At 43.3% G+C, this 5,985-nt stretch overlaps 1 long non-coding RNA gene across 1 annotated transcript; it reads right to left on the bottom strand.

The window, feature by feature from the left end:
* Positions 1-2,002: 2,002 nt before the first annotated feature.
* Positions 2,003-3,949, bottom strand: LOC125531959. The gene is made up of 3 exons (XR_007293645.1): positions 3,641-3,949; positions 2,878-2,961; positions 2,003-2,084 (listed from the first exon to the last, which is right to left on the bottom strand). It is a non-coding gene; the product is annotated as an uncharacterized LOC125531959 (long non-coding RNA).
* Positions 3,950-5,985: the final 2,036 nt, after the last annotated feature.

Raw genomic sequence — 5,985 nt, 5'->3', positions numbered from 1 at the left:
CGGCGGAGCCGGCCCGGAGCTCAGTCTTCCCCCTCTCGTTGCATTCCCCCGTCGTCAGCAGGCGAGTGGCGGCGAAGCTCTTCTCTGAAACGTTGGGTGCGTCGAGAGCCGGCTCGTACCAGGCCGGTGACAAGCTGATGTACCAGGCCGGTGACAGGCCGGTGACAACCTCCCCAGGCCACGTAGGCATCCAGCGTGGCAAGCTGATGTGGCACAAGATTCAGCCCGGTCCAATTCGGTTTTCTACATGGGCCGAGCCCATTAATTCGGCCTTTTTAATATTTATTTTTTCTGTTAATTTTTGATCGACTTCATGGGCCAAGCCCAACATTACAGCCTTTTTATTTTTGGGCCATGGCCTTTTTATCTCAAGAGTTTCATTTTTATTTTTTTAATGGGTCAACTAGTCAGGTGGGTCCTTGTTGTCAGGTTCTAGTAACTGGGTCCCATTTGTCAGGTTTTGGTAACTGGGTCCCATCTATCAGGCTCAGTATTTATATTTCAACTACTATTTAAATTGACAGAGATAGAAAACACACATGATACTCCAAATAAGAGCAACCAGATAATGTAATACAATGGAAATCACAGTAACGACTACAAGTGTAATACAGTACTTTAGAAGCTCTACAAGCTCCTTCCATAGCAACCACAAACTAGGCAACCGCTCGCGTCATGAACAACATGCCAAAATAGCTGGACGACCATAGACAGATGAACAACATGCCGGACTCACTGTACAACCATAGTCGGGCTAGGAACAAACAAAATGGTTCCTCATTCGCACTGTTACATGAATCAACAGAGAAGAACCAGAAAAACTGGGGCAAATAACAACATGCTGGACTCGCTGGACAACCATAGTCGGGCTGGGAACAATCAAAACGGCAACATGCCTTCCTGGTCGCCCTGTTACATTAATCAGTAGAGAAGAATCAGAAAACTGGGGCAAATATATTATGAACTGACCATTCAAGAAAATGATAGTTATTTATAATAATAACACAAACTGAGCTAGTACCATGCTTTTTGTTCTCCAGCTAGTTAAAATGAGATACTCTCATACAAGAAAGCAGAGATACAATATGAAAGCTAACAGTAGGGATGCCACAGCTTAAATGAGCAAGCTATTTTGTTTTGAGAAACAAAAAAATGCACCAATAATTTTTCAGAAGGTAACAGAACTTCTGTGCACACATTTAGATAGAAACAAGGGCTTGAACTATACACATTAATTAGAACAGGATCGCCAAACACCAATATAGGCTAGAATAAAAAAAACACGGAGGTAGTAGTGGTCGTCCAGGGAGATAAACATAGAAAAGAAAACATGATTTCAGCGAAATTAAAATTGTCGATGTAAGTTGAATAACAGTGCAGCATATTAGCTCTTAGCATGGAGGAACATAACCAAATTAAACCATATGGTTGTTCAAGTTTCTATTTGAGTATTCATGGTTACAGTTTGTTATCATCGTCTAAATTCTCCAACATGTACAATATTAATTAATGCAGCTGAATATGCTACCAATGAAGTAAACTCTAAAAGATACAGGCAGGGCTTAATTAACCAACCTTGTATTCTATAAACACAAACCAAACTCAACAATAAGGTGTACAATTATTACCATATAACCTAGAAAACATACCTACTGTCCACACATTTCATAATGTAAACAGGTAAATACTACAGGAAATAGATTGCTAAGCATTTCTGCCCTTCTTTCAAGCCACCAACAGCATAACACCCTCAGTATAACAAGATCCACACAGACCACCATCTAGAGCAACCGTACCCACAAGACAATCAGGGTCGGAGAGAGTGAGATTACCTTGGCGCCGTAAATCTTAGAAGACAAATCGTGTGCGAGGAAGTCCTTGTCGTCCACCGCCAAGCAGCAGGAGGCTCCCGCCGAGCCTACAGATAGTTTTGCATATAGTTAGAAAACCTGGAAACATACAGCATGGCTACCACAACGTAGCATTGAAGGAAAAAAACTAATAGCATGTAACTGAACCTCCTGCAGCTCTAGCCTCTAGCATGCACCCGAGCAACCTATGCTTTCTCTGTCTCTTGGTCGTGACTGCAGAAACAAAGCAACAATTTTACCATCCTGCAGTTGCCTCAAGTAGATGGAAAGCTCAATATGCATGAGTAAGGATAATTTGCCTCCAGAAGTAGTGACTAGATTCATAGAAAACAGAACAATAAAGTCATGCCATGACCAAATCCGAACCAGAACGCATTTAATAAAATGGATTGCATCTGGCTGCTGTAATAGTGTATATATACACATACACAACTTGCTCCATTTTGACTAATGACGTCAAAGGAACCATGTAAAAAATTGAACCAGAGGCACACATACACGAACCCTTTTCTTGCACATATGGATGTGCTAACGCTACAACTAACATTAAAGCAGAATATATATCCATGTTATAACAGTAAATAAATATACATAGATACAGAAACTTATCATACAGTTTGTGGTACCCACTTCTAGGATGAGCTTGTGAACAAGAACTGGGGCATCTATAATGATATGATAGTCCAATTTCAACAGACTCTGCACTGGAACCCAAAACAGCGATGACCACATTAGGATGGTTTGTACTAGCCCACTACGGTTTATCCACCCATACACTAACTACCACGATAGTGCAATTCCCGACAGCGCGTGCATCTGCATTCAATCAGCGACATGGGACCATCGCAAGAAAGCAATTCACGATCAAACCGCGCGAACTCCTCCAGTAGGTTCAACCTTTCCAGAAAATCAAACGCTGTCGGTACACTCAAACAAACACCTCGCGTGCGAGATCTAGGAAATGAACGACAAAAGACCAAGATGAGCGGCAGTATGAAGGGGATACCTTGATGGTGTGTGCAGGGACAGCGGATCCGTACAGGGCTCCACCTCCCATCAGTTCCATTCACACTCCATACACGAAATATAACTGCACGAATAGCAAACAGCAAACTGATTACTATTACTCCAGACAAGAAACCAGCAACGTCTTAACAGTAAGATCCAAGACAAGTAGACAAAGAACTGCTACGTACGAAACTCCAAATGTTAATTACCACCATAAAGGAGTATACATAAACAACATCTATTTATGAGAAGGGCTGTTGATTCTACACCTCATAGATGCAAACAACCCACTGATTACTAGTCCAGCTAAGAATTTGGTAACTTTTTAAAAGTAACAGAGAGCACGGGAACAGTGTCTGATGCACCCATAGCAGGCATGTAGGTGGAGATCTGTCACAAAATCACGTATGTAAACCCCAGGTAACTAGACGATGGGACTGATATTAATCGAATCTCCAAACAAGTGAATGGCCGCCACTCAGAACCATAAAAAATGCCGTTTATATTCATCAGAATTTTTCTCAGTCTAGAAAGGTGCAAGATCTATCTATCCATCCATCCATATCGGCGTCCGCTCAAGCGAGACCTCGCGGATCTCTAGGAGGCGCTGGTTGTCCCAGCACGAGCTACGGCTGGGACGGGACGATCTACATCCAGGTAGAGCGCGCCCGCGTCGGCCCCCGTCCGACGGTCGCTCGTGGGAAACCAATAGCGATCGCATGGAGAGGCGGGGAATGTTGACGGCGGGCAGGCGGGGTTACCTCATGGCTCGCCGCGGGGACGGGTCGATTCACCAGTCGCCGATTCACCTGCGGATCTCGACATCGCTAGCCAGACCCCGCCGCCAGCACCGCATGTCGCACGAAGAGGACGCCAGCCGTCCGCGTTCGTCCCCGCGCCCTTGGGAGGGTCCGAGGAGAGCTCCGGTTCCGAGGGGTCGGCGGGCTTGGGCTGCGCGGACTCCTCCATGTCCGCCAGCAGCACGCACGACCGTCAGTTGCACATGTAGCACACGCACGACTGCCGCAGTTGGCATCGGGGGGGAGGTGAGGGAAGGGGAGAGGATGGCGGCGGCGGCGTATGGATCTAGGAGAAAGAGGAGGCCGTGAGTTGCACATGTAGCACACGCACGACCGCCGCAGTTGGCATCGGGGGGGAGGTGAGGGAAGGGGAGAGGATGGCGGCGGCGTATGGATCTAGGAGAAAGAGTAGGGGACGACGAGTGGAGCGGCGAATCCCGCCGGGGGAGGGGATGGATCGGGGTGGGTGGGAGAGAGAGGCGGCGACGGGGGGCCGTCGTCGTCGATCTGGATCGGGGAGTGTCTGATGCACCCATAGCAGGCATGAGCGAAAGAATGGAGGCAGGGGAGGAAGGAATGAGAGAAAGAATGGAGGCGGGGGGGGGGGTGGAAAATGTCCATAAGGACAGACCTAGGGTTTCGGCTCGGGTGGGTTTGGGCCGTTGGATCCGGAAGCATCCGACGGTGGTTGATGCGTGATCCGCGTGATATGCGCATGGTCCAATCAGAACGCAGCAAACCATTTGATGACCTTATGACCATATAAATTGGTCGTGATCGATTCAAGATAAAAAATTTCATTCATTTTTTAGTGCTCAAAATGAGTTTTTTTGTGAAAGTCCTATCAAATATTTGTTCAAATGATCTCATATTATGCACAATGGTGAAGCAACAGAAATTGGATGGATGGATGGACGCCATGCCATCGATCCGTGGGAAGATCCCTGATTGGTTCAGAAAATCAGTGATTTAAAATAGCTTCTAAGTACTAAAAATAGGGGAATTTTATGAAGCAACTATCAAAATATTTTGCAAAACGGCACAACTAAAATTTTCACTTAAGTTAGACCCCATTTTTATTGATGATCACCGGTTTGCATGCATTTTTTATCTTTCTATATATTTTTGATCATTTTGTTGTGGCAAAAATGGTTTTTTTTCTGAAGGACCTACCAAATAATTCTTGCAAAATTGTACCAAATCATTTTTCTAAAATACTAGGCCACATTTAATGCACAATTGACCAAATGGTTGGGTGTAAAAAGTTTTGATCCACCTCTCGTGAAAAAGACAAATTTCCGCCGATTCGGCTGGAAGTGGGTCAAATTTGAACTGCGGCTGCCTCATAGTTTGTTATTTATTTTTTCCAAAATTCATTTATAGATAAAAAAAGTATCTATTTAATCAGAGAAACATCAAAAGTTTTCCAAGATTCAACCATTAGCTAGGAACAGTCAAGCCCGCCGTTTTGAGCGCATTTTGAAACGGGCATAAAAAATTCAAAAAAAATCAAAAAATTGGAAAACCTTCGCATTGTGTCATTATATGTGACCAAGTTTCTAGGAAAAATAATAAACTTATAATACGGAAATTATTTTTAAAAAATGTTCTAAAAAACGAGCTATCATGCGTGAAGATTCATGGCTTTCAAGACAAATGATCAATCTTATGGCCACATTCATGGCATAGTTTGTTCAAATGATCTCATATTGTGCAAAAAGGGTGCATCTTGGAATGGCAAACAATGTTGCCTAAGGAAGTTTTCATTTTCTTTGGACGAAAAAACCATTTTCCATTTTTCGAGTGCCCAAAAGGAGGTTTTTTTGTGAAGGACCTCCAAAATAATTGTTGCAAAATTGGACCAAATCATTTTTATAAAATACTAGGACATATTTAATGCACAATTGACAAAATGGTTGGGTGTAAAAAGTTTTGATCCACCTCTCGTGAAAAAGACAAATTTCCGCCGATATAGTTGGAAGCGGGTCAAATTTGAACTGCAGGTGCCTCATAGTTTATTATTTATTTTTTCCAGAAATCATTTATAGGTACATAAGTATCTATTTAATAAGAGAAACACCAAAAAAATTCCAAGACTCAACCACTAGCTAGGAACGGCCATTCCCGCCGTTTTGACGGCATTTTGAAACGGGCATAAAAAATTCAAAAAAAGTCAAAAAAATTGGGAAACCTTCGCATTGTGTCATTATATGTGGCCAAGTTCCCAGAAAAAATAACAAACTTGTAATACGGTAATTATTTTAAAAAAGTGTTCTCAGAAATGAGTTATCATGCGTGAAGATTCA

Source organism: Triticum urartu, unplaced genomic scaffold (assembly GCF_003073215.2).
Source record: "Triticum urartu cultivar G1812 unplaced genomic scaffold, Tu2.1 TuUngrouped_contig_8545, whole genome shotgun sequence".
Taxonomy (NCBI): domain Eukaryota; kingdom Viridiplantae; phylum Streptophyta; class Magnoliopsida; order Poales; family Poaceae; genus Triticum; species Triticum urartu.
This window is presented reverse-complemented; position numbering and strand designations above follow the sequence as displayed.